This window comes from Ursus americanus, chromosome 1 (genome assembly GCF_024610735.1).
Source record: "Ursus americanus isolate L20-20 chromosome 1, mUrsAme1.1.p, whole genome shotgun sequence".
In the NCBI taxonomy this organism is placed as follows: Eukaryota; Metazoa; Chordata; class Mammalia; order Carnivora; family Ursidae; genus Ursus; species Ursus americanus.
Window position 1 is genome coordinate 23966059 of NC_142127.1, and position 24300 is coordinate 23990358.

Here is a 24300-nt window from a genome sequence, read left to right on the forward strand (position 1 = left end):
CATTTCTCTATGTATTGTGTCCTGTCAAGGGGGAGTTGATATAATTCAATGCACATATCAAAAAATGTGATCACCTACCACTTTTAGTGTCTCTAGGGACCCTATTATTCCATGGAATCCAATTTGGGAAACATTGGACAAGTGATAACACAATTTTTATTTATCTCTGCCTACTCTTAATCTACTGGAAAACTTCATCATAAATACTCCCAGATGCTCACTAATCTGGGTTAACTGTGTTTAAGTGGAGTGGCATTCCTTAGCTGAGCAACTGATAAAACTGATGGAAAAAAAAATATCTTTCAAGAGCCAGACATACCATACACTGAAAAACAATCAATAGGAAATGTCTTAATTCATTATTTCTATTCATTATTGTTATAATGAATGCACTGTACTCAAATTCTTAATGCACAGTATAATGCCCACTTTTTCAAGTCCACCATTATTAAAGTCACTTCCTTAGATTTCTTATGGTGTGACAGCAATGGCCATAGATGGTCTTTGAACATCTTTTAGAACTAAATGACAATTTGAACCTTTAATCAAAGCTGACATATGATTTTATACAGAAAACAACAACAACAACAAGACTTCCCTATCTTTAGGACAGGAGGATAGATAGATTTGAAGAATTTAAAACAGAAACACTAACTGATTTATATACTGGATGTCAGCTGGACAGTTACGAGACACCAAATAAGTAAAAAAGAGAGAGCATATATTGTCACTTTATTTGGCACCATATCAACCAAAAATTACTAACGGTTTCATTGACCGCTTCTGTTTTTTTCTTTAAAAATCAGCTCTCAGTACATTTCTCAATAGCTCAATGACTTTAAGTCTTTTCTGCAGAAGGTATGAAATAGTATACAGTTATTCACTCACTATACAGTTATTCACTCACTAAGATCTTTTTGTTAAAATAATTAGCCTCTCATTCTTTTAAGTCCTCCTTACTACTGAGGTATACAGTTATTCACTCACTAAGATCTTTTTTTAAAAATAATTAGCCTCTCATTCTTTTAACTCCTCCTTACTACTGACTTTCAAATGACAAGGAGGAGTAATTTTGCAGTGTCATACTTTATCATTCAGACATATGGAAAAGAAAGAATGCAATTTAGACCTAAAGGGCCTGCCATACAACAAATACTTCAGAAATATTTTGAATAAATAAATTATAGTATTTATAGACTTCTCTAATCTGGAAAAGTTGTAATTTAACTAGCTCACTGGTATCCCTATTTGGGGGTATTCTAGTTCCCAAATATGCATGATCATCTGAGCTACACATACACATTTAAATATATATATATATATATATATATATATATATATATACACATATGTCTATCACAATATTGCTTTTTCACTATTAGAGAACGAATGTTAAACACAATCTATCATAATTTTAACATAATTTTATCATGATTTTAAACTTGGGTCCATTATTTAGAAACTAACAAACAGTCCCTTTTTGCTAATACAAGACACTACAACCCCATCCTTGGTATGTACATGAAAAAAAAGGTTATATTCTTCCATCTATGGGTGAATTTTCACATAGTTATAGGTCAGGGAACCAGGAAATATAATTAGTTCACATAGCAAAGCAAAATATGAGTTGGTCCATGTTGCACAGCCTAGAAATAAACTGGCTAGTACCTGCTTCTTTAGGCAGGCAATCCACCCATATAATTTAGTACAATGATCCCCTTCAGAGTTTGAGCTGAGCTTTGCATGATCCTCCTTCAGAGCAGAGAGATGTGCACACAGTGAGCTTCTGAAAAAGGTCTGAGAATGATAAAACACTTGTATGTACTAAGTTATTTGATAAATACATGCATGCCAGCCATTTCAATTATTTTATATAACACAAACCCAACTTTAACAGAGAAATTTTTCAACAAGCAAATTTTATTCCAGACTACAAAATCTAAAGCCCCAGGGACATTCATCAATTCTATTTTTTCTCTTCATGACTATTTCTTCCTGTACCCTAAGTCATAAAAAGACATTAAGGGGCATCCTGGTATAGAAACAGTCATAATTATTGTGAAAATGTAACACTTAACAGAAAGATTTCAAATTGATAAAATCTCTCTAAGGTTTGACCCATTTTACTTCTTTCTTGGCCATACAGACACATGCTAATATTTATACCGTGCTAAATATAAAAATACCTGAGAGCAGCTGGATGGAGCCAATTTTCAATAGGAAACCTATCAGTTTCTCCATCTCTGTATGCATTGATTTATATAAAAAGTAAGGAAAAGTTAAATGAGTTCTCTTTAAGTGTAATTTCCTTTTGGAAACTCTGCATATAACACTTTGTATTTAGTTTTCAAGATTACTGACATCCTGTAAATGCAAATATACACTTCCTACATTACAATATTACCCAAGAAAAAACAACAAAAAAGGAAGTGCCTGTGTAGGAGTAGGTAGGAATAGAACAGCTCCAGGATTGTACCATTCCCACAGTGCTTCAGGATTGTCTTTCAAATTTCTACTTTTAAATTGCTTCTATTCCTATCACATTTCATAAAATTGGGTGAGAATTTCAGTCTTAATTTTTCATTTGAAAAATTCACTTCCCCCATCATTACCATGCTTGCTTTTCAAGGAAAGAGTCTCATTCCAATTGTAATATGATAAAACGATGTATTTGTTTTTTATCAATTTTGATTGTATTTTTTCCCTTAACTAGCATTAACTAGCATTTAAAGTCAAAATTCTCCTTTATTTGATATACATTGTTAAAAGAAAAAGATTAGGTATGCAATTAGTGATCACGGGGATTCTGCTTATGTTTATTTAGTCACTGTAAATAAACTTAATTATTTTGAAACTATTATAATAACTTCTGATAAGAATAATATTTAATAATCTAAGAGATCATGCTTAACATATATCTTGCTTGCTATATGTCTTCTCTAACTTCTAAACAACCCCCAAGTATGATCTAATTGTTTTCATTCTTCAAAAGAGTTAGCAGGTTTTCAGAGACATTCTGTCACTTGCCCAAGGCCACATAGTCAGCAAATGTCAAGCCTGGGATTTGAGCCTTCATCTCTTTGGCAACAAAGTCCACACTTGAGAAAAGGAAATTAAAAGTATGGAACACATGTTGACATTTATTATATGAATACTAATGGAATCCATCTTCTGCTTTGAAATTATTCAAAGTGAAGTATGGATAAAACAGAAGGCCACTATTCAGGGTAGTGATAGAATGATTTGCTTCAATTTCACAAAGTACTTCTTAATTGGACAGTTGTAAAGCAGGGTCATAACTGATAGAATAAAAGGAGAAACAAAAACAAGACTAATACCTCAAGACTTCTGCTCTCACTTTCTCCTGCATTGTGTTAAGAAAATAAGACATGTAATTTGTAATGTGGAGCCTCAACTACAGAAGTCAAACATTGCACTGAATATTTCTAGGACATTACATCAGTCAAGAAAGGACAGAAAGAAGTGTGCATGGTGTTTGTTCATGGTTCGTAGAGTCTTGATATTACAAAATTTTCCTTTCCTGGCTCTTATAGCCATGGTTATCAAAGTTCACATGTGTAGACATTGACAAAATTTCTTTCGCTTTTTTGGGCTGGGGGCAGTTTCTGTAAGACAGACAAATTAAAGTGTGTGATCAGATTTATCCAAGTAATGACAAACAGAAAAATAAAAGAACTTCTGGACTCTGGGCCATTCCAGAGTCAACATTTGGACTACCGTGGATGATTTCAGCATTCTGAACAAAACATTATAGTGCCAGGACTATAACACATTACCACTAAAATTGGTTTAAACTGGCAATTGACACGGCCCATTAGGCTCTTATTTTTAGGGGTACCATGCCCACTGGTGGGAGTGGAATTTGTTCACCTACACAGACTAACTTTCTCTCCATCCTAAATGAAAGTTTGAGGTGAGGGAGGACAACAACACAGTAATTGTATTTAATTTTCTGAGTAAACAAAAATAGAAAATATTATAAACTTGCCCTAAAAAACCCCTGGCAAATTATGGGCGCTCAACACTCTTTGACCACTGAATTAAAAGATTAATCAACATAATGTAGTGTTCCCCTTCTGTCAGTTTCCATTAGCTTAAAGATCCCTGATGTCCTACCAGAATTCATATAAATTCTCCTTTGCATTCATATTATAAAAGTAGGCACTATCTCTAAAGTCTTGTCTATATTTTTTTTTGGCTTGTTGAATAAAAGATCTAGCAATTATTGAACATCAACTCATTTCCAGACATTGAGAATATGCCGTTTTATACATCCCCATATTTCAGATGGAAAAAGTGAAGCTCTTATGGATTAACTAACATGCTCAATATCACAGTTGTAATTAGCAGAGTAGGGATTCAAACCCAAGCATCTTACACTAAACAAAAGGCTCTTTTCACTTTATATAAAACCTCAAATATTAAGTTTGGTATGGAGATTGATCCTTTTTAGTCAAAATCTTAATTGTGCAAATTGCTATACTTAAGTCAGAGCTGCCTTACATGGTTATAGAGGTCATGTAGGCCCAACACTTCGGAGGTGACATTTAATTGTAGTCTATGGAAATCTGCTCCCCAGAGTTGCACACGGAGGCTCTGACTTTAAGATCACCAGTATATTGACTAACTCTCTATTCTTGGTTTATATGTTGCCACATAAAATAAAACTAAAACTCTCCTATAAAAGGTAGCAGTTCACATACCTCAGTGGAAAAAATGCTGGGTTTCTTGATAGAAAAAAAAGACTCATCAAAAGATCTGTAGTGATGTCTAGCTTGAGTTGTTGGTAATTCTGTTATGTGTTTAACTGTCATCAATTCTTTGGAGTAAAATGACCACCTTAAGAATGTTATGTGGTGGGGGCACCTGGGTGGCTCAGTCGTTAAGCATCTGCCTTCGGCTCAGGGCGTGATCCCGGCGCTCTGGGATAGAGCCCCACATCAGGGTCCTCCACTGGGACCCTGCTCCTTCCTCTCCCACTCCCCTGCCTGTGTTCCCTCTCTCACTGCTGTATCTCTCTGTCAAACAAATAAATAAAATCTTTGGGAAAAAAAAAAAGAACATTATATGGTGGTTTTCAGGATCAAATGGCATGAAATGAACACATATACCATAAAGTGCTTTGACAGAGACTGGCTAGATGTTCACAAACTATTTCCCCTCACTCTCTAGGCAGAAAGCTACAGTATATCTCCTCAATTTTCCTGTTTAGGTGTGGCAATCTGAATGAGTTCTGGCCTATAGATTGTGGATAGAGGTGATTGAGGATATCCCTAAAACGGGCCCATAAAAACATACTGTGAAAAGCTCTGTTTTCCTCATTCTCTCATCTACTGCAGAGAATCCAGGACAATGCCAAGGTCCTAGGGGAGAAGAGAACTAATTGAAGCCCCTGGCACCCCCAGGGTCTACACTAGACTAGTTAGACAATAGACATATAAATGTTTGTTATACCAAGCAACTGACATCCTGGGGTTCTTTGTTATAGCAATTTTCAAACTCTGAATAATCTAAGCCCTATGCAAATGTGATTTGTCTCTATTATTGTTAACATAGTAGCCCAAACCCAGACTTTCCACTGTGCAAATATTTTACTGTCATGAATGACCATTTTGTACATTGTTACTTACTGTTGTAAAAGTATTTCCTAGGGCTTTCCAGACCTGCTGCAGCACCTAGATTACACTCACAACCACTAAATTGCAAATAACTGATTTTTACTTAGCCTACTTCTGCACTTTCAGCAACTGCCAAAAAAGGTTCTTTTCTGAGCTTTCTTCTTAAAAGAAAGGATGAAACTCTTTCCACTATGTACATGCTTTTAAACACCTTAAATATCCCTGAATATAGCCAGTATTTTTGACCATTTGCAAAACAGTCTGTCACGAAGGTATGACAGAATTTCAAACTGTTTATTTACATTTGCTACCAGCCTGAAGCACATGCCCTTGTTATTTGTACTGCATTTAAAAATTGTATTTCATACTAAAGATTGCTATTATGAAAGTTCCTCCAATATTCTCCATTGCCAAGCAGATGATGTGAGAAGTAGATGTGCTGAAGTAGATGAAGCAGCATCAATACTGGGCAATGAGAACAGCATACTCCAAAGACTAGTATTTTTGCAACGGACCTGTAAAGAGAAGATTCACTGCCTTTATCGAAAAACCTAAAACTATAAATTATCAGACCTGAGATGTACCTGCTTAAAAAAATGTTTAATTTAGGTGATTAATTCTCCATTCTACTAAAATGTGGAAATATTTTAAGGTAGGAATAATTTGTTTAAATCAAGGGTTTCCAAATATCTCAAAGCTTCAGTCCAATTCTAATAGTATGTACTTGACCAAAGATTTTTTTATTAAATTTATGGAGCTACTATATTTAAGAAATTCAGAAAGAGGGTTGATTTTTAAAAGAAATGACCCATTTTTTTTCTAAGAAAAGTCTTTGTACTAAGTACATGAATAATCGGGAAAAGACTGAAAAACATCAAAACGGTTATAAGTAAATCTCACACTTTTCCATGTTATTATTTTTTCTTGAGAGAGAGAGCATGTGTGTGTACACATGTGAGCAGGGGAGGGGGTGGGGGGTGGGGGAGAGAGAAAATCTTAAGCAGGCTCCAGCCTCAGCGCAGAGCCTACCTGGGGCTGGACCTCTCAACCCTGAGATCATGACCTGAGCCCAAATCAAGAGTCAGACACCTATCCAACTGAGCCACCTGGGTACCCCTCCTTATGTTATTATAGGCAATTAGTAAGCTTTTCTACTAGCACAGAGATTTTTTTAAAAATGGAAAACACACATCATATTTTCCTCTAGAGGTTTGTTCTTTCTCTTCCTTACACCATTCTTAGGAAGAGATTTCATCCATATGTCCTACCACAGCTTTGTTCCAACTTTTATAAAGGTATCAAGGAACAACAATATATATCCCCTCAGGACAGGATTCAGATTCAAGACAAAATATGATGGCAGTAAGGGTGGCAAACATTATATGAACTATGCACTATCAGATTTAGTCAACATGAAAGTATCTGCCAATACCAGGTTCTCCTAGGGGTCTTTTAATATATATATATATATTTTTTTTTAATTTTTTTAGAGAGAGAGAGAAGGAGAGAGAGAAAATCTGAAGCAGGCTCCCCATTGAGCATGGAGCCCAATGCAGGGCTCAGTCTCACAACCCTGAGATTGTGACCAGAGCCAAAACCAAGAGTCAGACATTCAACCAACCAAACCACCCAGATATTCCATCTCTTAGGGGTCTTACACTGTCTGATTATATCAGTGTTTGGTGGCCCTTTCTGCTGATAATTTCTCTCTTCTTTCATTCAATTACAACACTTCAAAATTCTCATGATTGACAAATTACCTTGAAAAGATTTCATCCACTGCTCTGAAAGAGCTCTCTATCCCTACCCATTCAATTTACATCAAATATTTGAAAGAAAGACAGAAGGACAAGCAAATGGGCTATTATTGAAACACCAATTCGTTTAAGATGGCCTAAAATCCATTCTATCCTCAATAAGGTAAGACTAAGTAATATTTATGGCAACTTTCTTTTTACTTTATTAGCACAGAAATAAAAATAAAGATTAAGGATTGCTATTACGGATTCTTCTTGTCATGAATAAAATACTTTATATGGCAAAAGTCATTAAGCCCACCTAATGCATGGCTGCCAATGCCAGCTTTGTTACTAAGATTTATGTTTGAAGAAATTGAAACTACAAAAGTGTAAACCTGTAAGAGGAGCATTTACCTTCCTTTTCAGTTTGGACTCCACAGCTTTCAAAATATGTAGTTGTTTGATTGCACTTCTCATGCTTATCTCGGTCCTAATAGTTCTTTTCTACTGAACTATATAATTATTTTCTATGTGTATGTACGTGCATGTGTGTGTGAGTACAACACATATCTCTTATATATTCATGTGCAATTGTCCATAAAACAGTTTTAAATCTTATACTTCTCACCTGCTTCAAGTAACAAAAATAATTCCTAGTGCTGTAACAAGTATATCACCACTCAAAACCTTACCCATTTCAACCCACGTATACAATCTTACCTTCTAGTTTGCATGTAGGTCATAAAAGTTACTGAAAACAATAGGAAAACATTATTTTGACAGCTGCCATAATGCAATAAATGTTCTTCTATTTTCGTACAGAAGATAAAAATTGCCAGTCTGAATGAGTGATGAGGGGAAAGTATCAGGACATCAAATCCCCTACAGTTCTATTTTTGCTATAAAAAAAATCTCAGTGTCAGGATAAAATTATTGGCTACTTATGTCTTTTAGAAATGTATCTTGAATTGAAGAGAGTATCTAAAATGACTCAATTAGCTTATTTGATTCCAATTTTTATCAATAGGACAGAAAAAAATTATTCAAGAAATTAGTCCATATGTAGTAAAGGATCCCTCTACCCCCCAAACATAACACACAGAATATTTTGAGGATACTACTGTAAAGAGTGTTTATCTCTTGCTTTGAGGCAGCCTTTGTCCCATGAACTCTCTTCTCAGATAAATTTTTATGTAGGAAATTAGGAGACACCTAAATTTTACCTCATTTATATTAAATACTTTTTCACCATGATGTGGGAGTCTACCAAACAAATAAATATGTGCCAAGAAAATTTATTCTCAAGTCAAGCTCCTCAGGAATAAAAGAAATTCTAATATAAAAGTTATGGCCCTATGAAAAGTTAGGTGAGGAAAGTTTCAGCAAACACATTGTTGGGGTATGCAGGAGGCAGAAAATAACACTTAACATTGGAGGCAGATGTGAAGTTCGGCTTCTGGTACTAAGACCATGAATGAGGATAATATGAACATGTAAAGACAGCATGGTCAGTAAAGTAGGAGAGTGTAAGGTAGTGATTACCAAGAGGTTCAAGTATGAAGACTCCTTTCTAAGATGGGCACAGTTGGTGAGACTGTGAAGAAAAGATAATCATCTATAATTTTGGTGGATTTATAAACTGATACAATATTTTTGGAGAACAATTTAGTAAGACTTACAAAGTTTTTATTTATTTATTTTTCATTATTAGACTTACCAAATACATACATACATACATATATATATTTATATTTATATTTATATTTATATTTTTATATTACTAGGCTTACCAAATATATATATATATATATATTTACTTACTTATTTTAAAGATTTTATTATTTATTTGACAGAGAGGGAGACAGAAAGAGTGGCAGGCAGAGGGAGAGGGAGAAACAGGCTCCCTGCCAAGCAGAGAGCCTTATGTGGGGCTTGATCCCACGACCCTGGGATCATGACCTGAGCTGAAAGCAGACACTTAAACGACTGAGCCACCCAGGTGCCCGAAGACTTACCAAATTTTTAAATATGGAATCTCTATAACCTGGCAGTTTTACCTTCAGGAAACTCAAGTGCAAAAATACACAAATAATCAAAGATATATAACACATAGTTTTTCATTACATTCACTACAAACTTGTTTCATTCAACATGTGCAATAATGGAAAAAAATTAATTGACAATAAATACAGAAATAATTAAAGATATATTCATACTTTAGAATACCACATAGCCTTCAAAAATGCATTTAAAGTCTCTGGATTTAGAACCATAAAAGACTATCCAAGCATATTGTTGAGTAAAAAACTTAAGTTGCAGAATAACATGTGTAGTATGTAGTAGATTATATTGAAATATGCAAGTGTACATTAGTTTGTGCGTAAACAAAGGGACACATGCAAAACTAATACTGTTTACTTAGTAGTGATACATTTTGTTGGAGGAACTTTTTAATTAAAAAAAATTAATTCTGCTTCATTGTTAAGATAATAACATTGGGGAAAAATAATTACCTTCATAAACAAGATAGGGCAGAATGAGAGATTTTTTGGAGATTCACCCAATTTCAACCTGAGGAGTTGTGAAGAGCAAATTCACCACTTTTGCAGAATTTACACATCTAGAAATATTTTAAAATCACATGGGTAGTGGTTGCATGTTCTAGGTAATGTTATTTTGCTCAGAAGACTTTAAAGTTATGGAAATAGAAGTGCCTGTTAAAACCATGACGACATCTCAAATACACTGGCAAACAGTTCAATAATGATGGAACTGTGACAATAAGCATCAGTGATCGTTACATCCTTTTAGTGCAAGGACCACCAATTGTGATAAAGTTCTCATCCCTTCTCTCAGGGTAGTTAAATATTGGACCTGTGGAAATGATCGGGAATCTTATGTTATGTGAGAACTACTTTCCTTCATTTTGTTTTCTTTTTGTTTGAGTATAGTTGACATACAATGTTACATTAGTTTCAGTTGTACAATATAATGATTTGACAAGTTTATACATTATACTATGCTCACCACAAGCTACCGCCTGTCACCATACAGTGCTACCACAATATCATTGGCTACATTCCTTATGTTGTACCCTTCTATTCCTGAGACTTATTCATGCCTGTATCTTCCACTCCCCTTCACCCATGTTGCCCATCCCCCTACTCCCGTCACTCTGGCAGCTACCTAACTCAAAAAGATATGTGCACTTCTATGCTTATTGTAGCTTTATTTACAATAGCCAAGACATGAAACCAACCTAAGTGTCCATCAGTAGATAAATGGACAAGGAAGATGTGGTAAACACACACACACATATACACACAATGGGATATTACACAGCCATAAAAAAGAGGAGATCATACCATTTGCAAAAACATGGATGAACCTAGAGAGTATTATGCTAAGCGAGACGAATAAAGACAAATACCCTTTGATTATACTTATATGTGGAATCTAAAAAACAAAACAAAACAAAAAAATGAATAAACAAAAACAGAATCAGTCCTTTCTTTCATATTTAAATTTTGGCAAGATAAAAAAATTAAGCAACTAAAAATAAACAAAAAATCTCTTGAGGTACTAGTTTTGTTTTTTTTTTTTTAATTTAAATTTTTGAGTAATGACACCCCCCCTGGAAACTCAACTTTTAGTTGCCTATAAACATTTTCCCCAAGTCCCACAGCCAGGCCACATTTGAAAGAGCCTGGCAAGCTCTGTTTAGTAGCAGGCTGGTTTGTGTCAAGGATGAACAGCACAGGAAAAGCTGAAAAGAGAAGCTGCTCCCATTATCCTTGACTTCAGACAGCTTGATGAGTGATCAACTTCCAGGAACAATTCTCTGCATGCACCTCAGTTAGCCTCACAGAGTTTCAGTATTTTGTGTACATTACTTTCCTATTTTTTAAAAATGCTTCAGGTACAATCTAGCCAATAACCCGTTTCGTAAGCCTTCTTAGGGACTGCTGAAAAAGTGCTCCTCCTTATGATTAATGGCAGATTTCTAAGTGTGCTCCCAGGGTGCTGCTCCGGTCACTCACTGTTTTTTTCTGTCACTATCATTCTTTCCTTTCCCCTCTCTCACGTCTCCCCTGAGCTTTTCTTGATTCTCTTCAAGGCTCCTTAACATGTGTAAAGAACTCTCAGCCTACACACAAGTATGGGAATTTGCACGTGCCAAAAGCTGACTCTATCAATACATTTGTTGATGAGAATTTAAGGAGGAAAAAGGTAAGAACTGCACAGAGGTAGTGCTAATTGATTTTCTTTATAAACACATAAGCAATTATACAAGTGACCATCTTCTTTGTCTGCATGAAGTTAATGAATACACAAAAGGAATCAAATCTTAAATTCAACTGCTTAGAAAGTTGCTTAGATGTGTCATAAGTCAAAAAGGGAAAGTGTTCTAGTCTGCAGGATAAAGACCAACAAAACAGGATCCCTTGTTTGTTTCACTGAGAAACTGAAAATAGAGTTACATTGGTTGCAATATCTCAATGAACATATATCAGAAACTAAAATATAACATTATTTTCAAACAGGACTCTGATATTTATTTAGCCAAACTGAGGTTATTAAATATAAAAAAAAATAGTTAAAGACAACATTACTGTGGCAATTAGCAATTTCCTTTAAAAAATGTGTTCATCTCATTTGGCTCATTATTCTAGAAGCATACATAACTATCTCATGCAGATAGTCTTTAGAAATAAAAGAGCATAACAGAAATTAATTCAAAGGATCACTTCTATAAGATACCACTCCTAGACTCCAGTGTTAAAAAGGGGATACTTTTCACTATTCTTATTTTAATAGACAAATGAAGATTTTATATATGATAATAAATATGTATATTTATATCTGATATATAAGATATAGGTATAGATACATATACATGCATATATGTATATATATATGCATGTATATGTATGTATATATAGTGGAAAACCAAAGATTTGCAGGCAGATATAGGTATAGATACATATACATGTATATATATATATATATAGTGGAAAACCAAAGATTTGCAGGCAGATATAGGTATAGATACATATGCATGCATATATATATATATATATATATATATGCATGCATATGTATGTATATATAGTGGAAACCCAAAGATTTGCAGGCACAACAATTATTTTACCTATTCAAGCTGGAACACTGAATGAGTACAACTGCAGATCTGCATGCTAAGATCCCTTGACGCATGAAAACATATCTATATTAATGATATAACATGGGATATTCATAATTTTGAGAAGTAATATCTCTAAAATTATTAATAAAAAGTCACTGGTCATCCATTAATTCTGCAAGTACTAACTTGTCTTTGGTAATACAGTCTGTATTAGTTGCTGGATAAATTGCACTGATCAAAAATAAATAAATAAATTTCACTGACCAAGAGGGTCCACCCTCATAACACTTATCATTCAGTGAATAAGTCAGGATTGCAATTATCGATGCTTCAAAGTGTTCTAAAACACCAGAGATAAGAGCACAGATCATTGGGAGCTCTGTTGGACAGTAGGCACATCAGGGAAGGGCACCCAGGGAAACTAAGTTTGAGCTGACAACTGAAGGATGACCAAGAGCTCAGGGAAGAAACACTGGATCACAGTTTAAACTAATGGTTGGAGCATTAGATACTCTTGATTCTATTTCATTACAGATTTTTTTAAATAAAGACAAATATGTCTTTGAATGTATGAGAAGATACTGAAATTCAGGTCATTATCACATGAGAAATAAGTTTTACCAAAAAATGACATTGGTGGATGCCAGTTTAAAATCCATTTTAAACACAATGTTTAAATTAATTTGTCCTCTCCCCCTGCAAAGAAAATATAAATATAAATAAATATATATGTTTTATAAAATATAAAACAATATAAAAATAAAATAGTGGGTGTTATACAGAGTGAATGGAGTGCTAGCTTTAAACCTGCAGAGGAACCCTAGAGTAGTGGGAATTTAAGATACTCCCTAGATTGCCCCAACCTACTTCTAGTCTTATTTCTCAACAGTTCCCTACGTACGCTATAAATTCTAGGCAAACTCTTCTACATCCATTCCCCCGAATACCTCAGACTCTTCCATCCTTACATGTGCTCTGGGCTTCCATCTGCCTGTGCTTTTCTTATTCCATAAAGACCATCTCCTCAGGGACTTCCATATCCTCAGTCAGATGATTACAGTTCTTTCTATACACATTTTTGATGACACATAAGTCAAATTCTGGCTTGTGTTATATTATTTTATATATGTAATCATCAGAGTCCCCCACCTGACTGGAAGCTCCCAAAGCAAGTGAATTTTGTCTTCATCTTTCTATGCAACACTGTGTGAATTTTATTTAATATTTAAAGCAAAAATGTATTAAATGGAATTGAACTGAATTAGTATGCAGCCTGTAAAACAGCTCCTTAGTCTAATTCAAATTTGAGATTTTGTGGCCTGTTTTTCACTCCAAAACCACTTACACAAAAAAGTTGTATGATTTTTTTAAACTCAGCTCACCTTAAAATTGGGAATATTTTACAAAATCTTATTTAAGAAATACCATGTTTCACATCAGTGAATTTTACAAGTAGTTCAAATCTTGTCTCTAGAGTTAGTGAGCCATGGAGAAAAGCTCATTGTGTGGGAGAAAACATCATTCATTCCGTCTTTCCCTCACCAAATATACATTATGCCACTCGCATGTGTAAGTAACCATCCTAAGTGCTAGGGATATAACAGTGAAGGAGACAGAAGAGCTTCCATTACGAAGCTTAGAGTCTAGAGGCAAACTGGAGACATAGTAAATAGACATATTTACAAACAGTCATAAGTTTATGAAAAAAACAAATAGGGTGTTGACATAGAGACTAGCAGGCAGGGAGAATTTTGGATGGAAGGTTAGGAAACACCCTCCGTGGTGGAAAATTTAAACTGAGACCTGACTAATGTCATAACTTGAGGATAGCAGGAGAATCTAATGACATAATGAAGAGCTCATCATATTGTTTACAGACTTTAGAAGACTATTTGTGGAGAAAAAGATAAATATTAAGGAAAAATAAAAACCTGTAATGGAAAGAAATAAGAAAAAAAAATTGGCAAAGGTATGAGAGCTCCTGGAGCTATAATTGAAGCTTGATTGTTTAATTAATCCATATAGGTATTTGAGTCTAATACATAACCCTGCTAAATACATTATTTTTCCACCTTGTTCACCCTATTACATGAGATTAGCTTCATACTTCAGGCACCTTCAAGAACTTTCCATGTTTACACCGTTGCATCAGAACCTAAGAACAATTGTTACCATTTACCAACAGTGGATCCTAAAGACACAATACTCACATCATTTTCCAAAATGTCCATGAAGCACTGACTCTGCTCACCTCACATCTTTTTTTTTTAAATATTACTACTATGTTCAATTAGCCAACATATAGTACATCATTAGTTTTTGACGTAGTGTTCATTAGTTCATTAGCTGCATTTAACACCCAGTGCTCATCACAACATGTGCCCTCCTTAATACCCATCACCCGGTCACTTCATCCCCCCACCCTTCCCTTCTGTAGCCCTCACTTTGTTTCCTGGAGTCCAGAAGCTCACCTCACATCTTATTACTCACCCACAGTTTGCTGAAAAACAATGGCTCCTAATTCTGCAAGACGTTACTAAAAGATTTTACTTGAGTGACTTTCATGGTAGAACATTTACTATTTTTTTTTTCAGAAATGTTCACAATAAATGAAAATAGATTTTTTTGTACTCTCGTTTCTGACAAGAAAACACTATTTGGACTTTTTGTCATTGTAAATGTTATAGGAACCAACTCTCTTCTGCCTCATGTAACAGAACTGAAAGACAGGACATGGTGGGCAGGAGTTTGAAAGGTAAACCAAACTTCCCTAGACACTACAGATGAAGAAAATAATTCTGCACTAATCATACAATGAACCACAACCATCATACTAATTTGTAAAACCTTTTATCATTAAAATTTTGAGTATGGTTTATACAATATGAATGTATATAAATCTAGTAGAAAAAGTTAGGTAGCCTCTGGAGGTGACTGAATGTAATACAAAGGCATTTAAGCTTTATTCTGGGTAGGGAAGTGGTTCAGTAGAAAACAAACACAAACAAAACCAACAGACAAACAAAAATACTGTCTTAAGGTCCTCTATTTATCAGAAAACACTGATAAAATAAATTTCAGGAATTGCTAAAATCTGTATTCTTGCCCTTGCTAAGACTTTATGGCCCCTTCACTGGCAAAATGCATGAGATTATCATAGTCAGGAGTTATTCAATTTTATAAAGTTTAATATGAACAAAATTTAGATCTCTTGCATATTTGCCTTCTTTTCTCCCAACATACCTCTCTTCCTCGGCTATGATAATTTCAGCCCCAGCAATCTATTTTATATTTAATAGCCTTTTATTGCCAATAAATACTTTTGTTTATACTATGTTACCTTTTCACCTAAATTATGTGCTAAATGCACTCTCAATGGAAAAAAAAGACAACTCAGCATTTTCATAACCCTCACAAAGAAAGAAAATTGCATGTTTTACTTTTTATGGTTTCTTATTGCTTTTTAAATTCTGTCATCTAATGGGACTAATGTTCATGGTTTAGGAGTATATTTACCATAAATAGCTTTAGTGGTTATCAAACATCGCCGCTTCATTTTGGCGTTTAACCAACCTCAACCACTATTTATTGCCTCATATACTTCTCTACTGTGAACATTACACCTTAATTACCCCAGTCCCTATTTCTAGGCCTGATTTAGAAAGCCTGAATGGGAATAACCATTTCTTGTTTCACTTATGTAAAAAGGCAGTGCCTGTGCCCAAGCAATCAGAGATCAGGGCCATGAAATCAGTAGAGTGTGTTTCAGTGACCTGAAAAATCCAAGTTCTATGGCAATGGAAATTCAAATTCTCTAATGTGTGATAAAGGGGAGTGAAGGAGAGAACAGACGGCCCAATATTTCTTCCAAATGTTCACATTCACGTTGAAGTCTAATGATATCGAATGCTGCTGGGGAATATGGAAAACTACTGATTTCAAAACTGTTGATTAATTTTAGGAAAATAAAAACAACTGGGATTTTGTGGTTTAATAATCTATCTTTGCTTTGCCCCTGCTACACTCCTAACTGCTTTTTCCATTGTTTTTAATAAAAAGAATACTTAAAAGGGTATAACACTTTTCAGATTGTAGGAAATTATCTCATAAACAGGTGGAATTAGAAAGTGAATCATAAGGTTATGACATGGATTGAATTTGTGGCTCACCTTAAACCCTTTGCCTGAATTTTTGTTTTCTTGATCTTTTAAGATCCAGCTTAAATAACTGCTTTTCTGAGAATCTTTACCTATTCGCTACAACAGAATCAAAGAAACCTTCCTTAAAATACCCCTGTGTCTACTCGGCTTCCCACAGCGAGTGTTATGGTTACTTACAGTTGAACCCTTGCTACAGGGCAAGGTATGCATCTTAACCTCTTTATACTCAAAGCAGATTTTCAGTGCATGTTTGTGAAATGAAAGGTGGTTTGCCCAATTGACCAATAAGAGAATTCAGGGTGTTTAAAATGCAGAAATGGGGATTAAAATGTACTTTTGCTTTCACATCACACTCCTATGCCCCTTTTTAGTTTTAGTAAAAAGATGATGCTTCCATCACTTAGTTAAGATGTTTAAAATATTTAGAACTGCCTTCTCTACCCTCAGCAACCCCAGGTGGTTAGCTGCCCTGCCTCACAGATGAAGATAAGCTTTGTTAATAATATGTGCTACTGGGATTTGATCTTAAAGTGTTACTTAACAATAGTAAAACTGCCTCTGTGTTTCCAGCCTGACCACCTCTGCACTCATCCCACACAGCAGGACATACCCTGTTCTTGACTCCATCCTCACCCATTCCATTGCTTTAGTAGTTACCCTACTGTTCCTTCTCTATTGAGAAATACCTTAGAACATTTCGCTTCTATTTCTCTCCAGTGCCTAGCATAATGCTCTGCATACAATTGGTGTTCAGTCTATCTTTATTTAAAAAATAAATTATTAGAAGATAAACTCCTACAGCTTTAAATCTCTCTCATCTTCATATCCTCTTTTATGCTGATCAGCTTTAACAAACAGCACAATGATTAGGACTACAGGAAATCTGTCTATCTAATCTTGCTCCCTCATTCTTCCCTAAATGTATAACTTTGGGAAAGTTACTTTACCTTTCTATACTACAATTTCCACATTTGTAAAATAGGGCAAATAGCAGGGAATGATTTATAGGGGCTGCCACAAACATTCTCTACATCTACAATATGGAATTCATTACCTATTTGCTCTCAAGAAGACTGCCTCACTTCTCTGACAATGTACATGTCTTTGAGAGAGGGTTATCAATACTAGAATTCATAGGACATAAAGTAGATTACTGGTTACTAGGATCACGGTAGGAATGGAGAGTGCCTATAAATGGCACAAGGTTTCTTTTGGGGATGATGGACATATTCTAAAATTAGATTGTGGTAATAGACGCACTACTCTGTAAATATACTGAAAGTCTTATAATCGTACTCTAAAAATGGGTGAATTATACTTCAATATAGCTGTTAATTAAAAGAATAACAATAATAATAATAATAATAATAATAATAATAATAATAATACCAGGAATCAATTCAGGTCTGTCTGAGCTCAAAGTACAAGTCGTTTATTCTATCCTTGCCACCTCCCTATACAAAAATGAGAAGTTTATGTTTAAATTGATCATGCTAAATGATAGAGTTACCCTCTAGGAAGGCACTTAATATAGATAATATGGAAATAACTATGAAGTTATCTAATCTAATCATGGGAACAGTTGTTTATGAGATAGTACACAAAAATTTTAAAAGTTCTTAGTCATAATTTGATTTAACAATTGTTTTCTACCTATGCATTAAAAGAAGTCATTATCGAATTATATATAAATTAGAAATACATTTTTCTTCTTGCCAAGAAATAAGGTTCCCTCCCTCCCTCAACCCCTCTTCCTTCATTCTCTCCCTCCTTCTTTCCTTCCTTCTCTTCTTTCCATATGACTGCTCATTGGTTTCTTTTTCTGAGTCAGAGAGGCTGATTACAGATATTGGAAATCAATTATCTCCATAATTCATAGACAACATTTTAGAAGGAGCATATCACTTATGAGCTAAAAGGACAGACCCTCGAAATAAAAGTATTGGAATCATTTTACCTTTTTCATGAAATCATCAAAATATGTCTTTATGTGAAGTATACAGTTGAATGAGATCTTATTTACAGAGTGTTGAATGCCTTACCCACACTTACAAAAAGGTATTCACTCTTCTATATCACGCTTTTGAAAACATTTTACCTTTTCTTAGAGACTTTTTTTTTTAAAGGTAATTTAAACAGAAGATGAAAATCTCAGGAGCTCTTGCCAGAATAAAATTTCTGAATGTCTTTAAAATCCTTCTAACTTTTTCTATTCAATATCTAAATCAAATTCCTGAAGAAGACATTTTCTACAAAGAGATTAAGGAAAGAGAAATGTTTCAGCTGCATACGTTTGAGATGAATCTAGTTTCTTACCTCAAAATGATAGGAGATTCCATTCCATATACTAAGTTGTGGCTTGCAGTGCCAGACCTGGGAGTTTTTAAGACTGCATGCTTTTATGAGTTGCTGGGTGTCAGAGGGGCTCCATCAGGGATGTGTTGCCTCTGAAAAGGTTAAATGCAAGAACCTCAAAGGCTTTTAAAGAGGAGACTGCAGAAAATCTGTTGTCAAGGAGTATTATATCTCCCAGATCGGCAGAGTTTGTCTCTCTGATCCTCCCTCTTACTTTGAAAGTTAGAAAATCCATAAGAGGCGGATGGGTATGTCAAAGATTTTAAAACCTGGTATAGGGTGGGTTTATTTTTGGATTATTCTGGCTTATTTTTCATTGTTTAACAAAGGAAAAATAGTAACGCTGCTATATTATATCTCCTGGAGGGTAGTAATATAGCTTTGGCTAGACAAAATACTGCAATGAAAGTTATCCTTTGAAAAATTTGTATTTGTGTTTTTACTCCAAGAAAAAGCCTCTTCATTTTAAGAGAAGACATTTAGAGGTCATCATTGTCCCTCTGGCAGTCTTCAATTACACAATCACATGTACAGTATCGCCAATATGCAAAATTAGTTTAAAATAAGGTAACTGGGAGGATGCCTGGGTGGCTCAGTCGGTTAAACATCTGCCTTCAGCTCGGGTCACGATCCCAGGGTCCTGGGATGGAGCCCCATTTCGGACTCCCTGCTCAGCGCAGAGCCTGCTTCTCCCTCTGCTTGCTGTACCTGCTCTGCCTACTGCTCTCCCTGCTTGTGTTCTTTCTCTGACACATAGATAAATAAAATCTTAAATAAAATAAAATAAAATAAAATAAAATAAAATAAAATAAAATAAAATAAAATAAGGTAAGTGGGTTAATAGAGAAATTAATTTGTCAATAAATATTTACTGAATACCTACTCAGATGAGCATTTTGAGAAATATAAGACATAAAGGAAAGGTAGGGTATGGTCCTAATGAAACTAGAATTAGAGTTCATAGATGAATAGGGAGGTGTTGCCCTAGAGTGAGCTTTTAAAGGAACAGGAGCGAAGTTAGGATCAGAGATATGAAAGGATTCAGATGAATGAAAAGAGCACTATACCAAGGACAATAATAGCATGACACAGATATGGAGAGAAATGAGATTCCATTGGGCAGGAATCATTATTAATATCTCGTATACATTCAATGTATATTTTCTAAGAAATCCTTTATTTTTTACACTTTATTTTGGGGAAAAAAAAAAAGAGTTGAAGAACAGCTCAGAATGAGTAGCTCAGAGTTCTACCATGCTCAGAGTGCTTGTGTGGGTAAATGTATATCGAAAGTGTTTGGAGAACTTGTGATGACAATATTTTCATTTAAATCTTGGAATAAAAGAATGCCATCAGGTGAGGAGTTGAACCAAACTCACCTGATTTTGATTCTTACCCAAGAAATGTGGACACTCAATAGGAAACCTTGCAGGTCTCTTCTTGAAATCACTATTATGACAAAGAATTTATCAGGACTGAGGTGAAAAATTCTTTCTAGGTAATATGATAAAGTACTATGCCTATAATAAAGCATAAACTTCATTAATGTAGACCAAAGAATTTAACACAAGGTATTCTCCAGCAATCAGGGAAAAGAACATGGACAAGCCTATAGGTCTAAAATATCTGTGAAATATTAGTAAAATTCATGGGAAAACATTCAATTCATGCAAAATATTTTAGCTTTCCCTCTGTGATATATTTTGCATTAACATAATCAAATTAAATGACTTTAGGATAGACATCAAAGTTTAATCAAGCCAAAAATTCAGTGCTGACAATATTATCTTCTTCAATATTTACTTAAATTTTGAAGACCAGAGATAATGAGTCGTATGAGTTTAATGGTAAGTCAAGTTCAAAACAGAAGCTCCTAGAACACTGAATTTCATTTAGGTTAATATCCACAACCCTCACAAATATTCATTCTTCTAGGCTCAGAACAGGGAATGTCAAGTTAATAAATTTGTGGAGGACACATTGGAATTACTTTCTACTTTGATCAACTTTTACCTTGATGGATGCCTCTTGCATAGGAGATTGTCATTGAGAAAAACCCATGATGGGGAAGGGGGGGTGCTTCTACTGCCCATGAGTTGCTCATTAAAGATTACTTAAGAATCTGCTGGAACAATTCCCACAGATAGTTTATACTCCAGAAACTAGCTCTTCACACGTAAAATTTTAACAAGTTCCATTACACACCAGCTATGACCTTGGACAATCTTCAGACTTGGACCCAGAGGACTTGGATGGTAAAGTGGTTGCTATTGTTTTTATGTCTGAAGGTGCCCTCTGTATGCTCAAAAAAAAAAAAAAATCAAAGGACTATGGAGAACATGATCTAGAAATCGTGTTTGTTCCTACTCACATACTGTCACCTTTCTGACCTCTAAAAGTTGCCAGCATGAAGGAGTAGTGAGTTATTAGAGGCAGCAGCATGACCAGGAAAATAAATCTGCAAGGTCTTTGCTGACCACTGCCTATTCGCATCCACCATGAAGCCTCCCAATCATAAAAATATTTCATGATCCAATCCCATTCATTTCCAAAAAGATGATGAATGGGATACTTCAGCCATAAGATGAAAGCTGAGGGAAAATTTTGATGTTGATGTCTACTAGATGGACTAGAAATAATTAATGTTACATTATGGCAGGACAATTTATCAGGGATGACACAGCACTTGGGCTCCTATGAATTAAGGGATGACAATTACTACACCGAAATTTTGACAACTAAATTTGAAGCAACCTAAGGCATGTACTGAATAAAACAAACTTCTTGATTTACAATAATCAGACAACCGGGCCTTTAACGAGAGTAAGACATCATTTGTCAATACTATCTCTGTGCTTTGTCAATCTTTACAAAGGTATGAAAAACAATTATGATTTAAAAGTATTATGTACCCAGATATTTTCAATATAACACTTTCGTTTTCAGATAAGTATGAGAATATTTAATATTTTCAAATTACGTTTGTTGATCTTTTGGGGGACCTGAAAGCATTATGTTCAATATTAGAAAATATTAGCTTTATCTAATATATAGAAGTACCACCTGAAAAATTAAAAAAAAAAAAGTTTGGTTTGAAAAAGAAATAAGAGTAACAATAAATATGCCTCTCACAAATTCCATTTATCCGCTATTTATAGGTATTTATGTATCGGGTGTTATTATTGTTTTCAATTCCTTGATGATAACAGATCAAGAATTGAATATGAAGTTATTTTCCCCATTTCTCAGTATAAACTTTGTTTAAAGTAATTAATTGCCATGAATTTACAATTGTCTTTTAGACAGATGGAAGTGGTCTGAAAGCCAATAAAGCTATAAGGCAAGGACTATCAAAAACAAAAAATTTTGAGTAAGAGCTTTTACAAAGAAGATGCTCTTAGAAAGTTAAATTCTCAACACTGAGGGTATTAAGAGTGACATTGAAACTGACGTGCATAATTAGTATCAAGTCTTGACCTTCTGTTTGCTTGGTTTTGTTTTTAAGAAATAACAAAAGAAGTTCTGTTTAATCAAAAACATATTTTCCTCTACCTTGTGTTAACAGTGTCTGTACCAGAGACTTCTAAATTATAATAGACTGTTGTCATGTCCACAAATAATTGTGAATTAAGCTAAACTAAAACATGCAACAAAAATGTATTCCCTCAACCTTGAATCTCTTTAAAACACTTCATGATAAATATTAATTCAAAACCTAACCTTTGAGGAAATCAGCATTTATAGATAAGATGAAATAAACATTACTATTGTAATCCTCTAAAATTAGAGAAATACTACTAAAATTTCCAGGATTTGATTTAATAATAATATAAATGTAGGAATCATCACAGGAAAGTATATGGGCTTTGGAATAAAACACAAGATGCAGTCTTGAATCCTGTTCTCCATCCTATAAGCATTTCCTAGAATCAATGCACATACATACCTATAATAAATTTTATATGGCCAATAGTACATGATTAAGATTTATATCCAGGATGATGACTCTGGAAGCACTCCAAGATTCTGAATTATCACTGAATAATGTACTTCTAGCATATTTTAGAAAGATTTTGGCAAGAATTCTTTAAATAAATATGTTTTCTTCCTAGGTCTCAGTGTACCCAAACTACTAGAACATGAAATTTGAATAATTTAGTTAATCGCAATTCTATTCTAGCACAAAACACCTTGTAATATTTAGGTTTTTTTGTTTTGTTTTGTTTTTTTACATTTCACATAGTCCTACTAATGATCCAGCTTTCTGTATTCTGTTTTTCAATAATTTAGTGGTATTGGACAGATTAATATTGCAATTCTGTTTGTCACCCATACACCAAAATGGCTTGTATCAGACTGAGGAAAATTACATATGGTGCTCTGTCTTCACTTTCTGACTGGCGACACTGTGATTTCATCCATGTATGAAGTATTTTTAAATCTAATTATTCTTACAACCGGTTAGGAGAAAAGGTCACTATTCTAGCTCATTAGCTGTTTAATAGGAAGGCATGGCAGTGAATCTGTGTTTTGACTCTCTAATTCCAATCTTCAGGACTGCCAGAAAGGGGAACTGTGTAATATAATGACTCCAAGAACTATGACTACCACATATATTTCTTTCTGTCCTACCTTGACTGATACAGCATTGTGCAACATTTGACTTTTATAGTTGAGACTCAACATTACAAATTATATCTGTCTTCTTAACATATGCAAACAAACATGCCATATGCACACACACACATACACACACACGCCAAAAGACTATTTCTATCTACCTTCTTGTTTTCAGATCAAGTAATGACTCGAGCTGACTGATTAAATAAAAAGAAGTATTTATTCAAAAGTATGTATATAAAGACAGAAAAATTGACATGGGGCACTACTAACTTATTTTTCAGTTATTATAATCTGCATATATACATATATATCTCCATGTACCTAGAAACTCCAACCAGTGACAGAAGCAATAGAAGAACTTTAAGTTGTGTCTTAATACAGAGAAGAGAGAAAAAGTAAGCCAAAGATAATGCATATATATCACAGCACCAGTAGAAAAGACAATCCTGAAACATTTATACAATAAAATATTTGTTGAAGACTATAAGTCTGTGATAGAGATTCACTACAAATTTGATGCCTTTAAATGAGTTATCATATAATGGCATCGTATTAGTTTCCTATCATTGCTATGTCAAATACCACAAACTCGGTGGCTTAAAACACAAATTTATTATCTTTAGTTCTGTACATCAGAA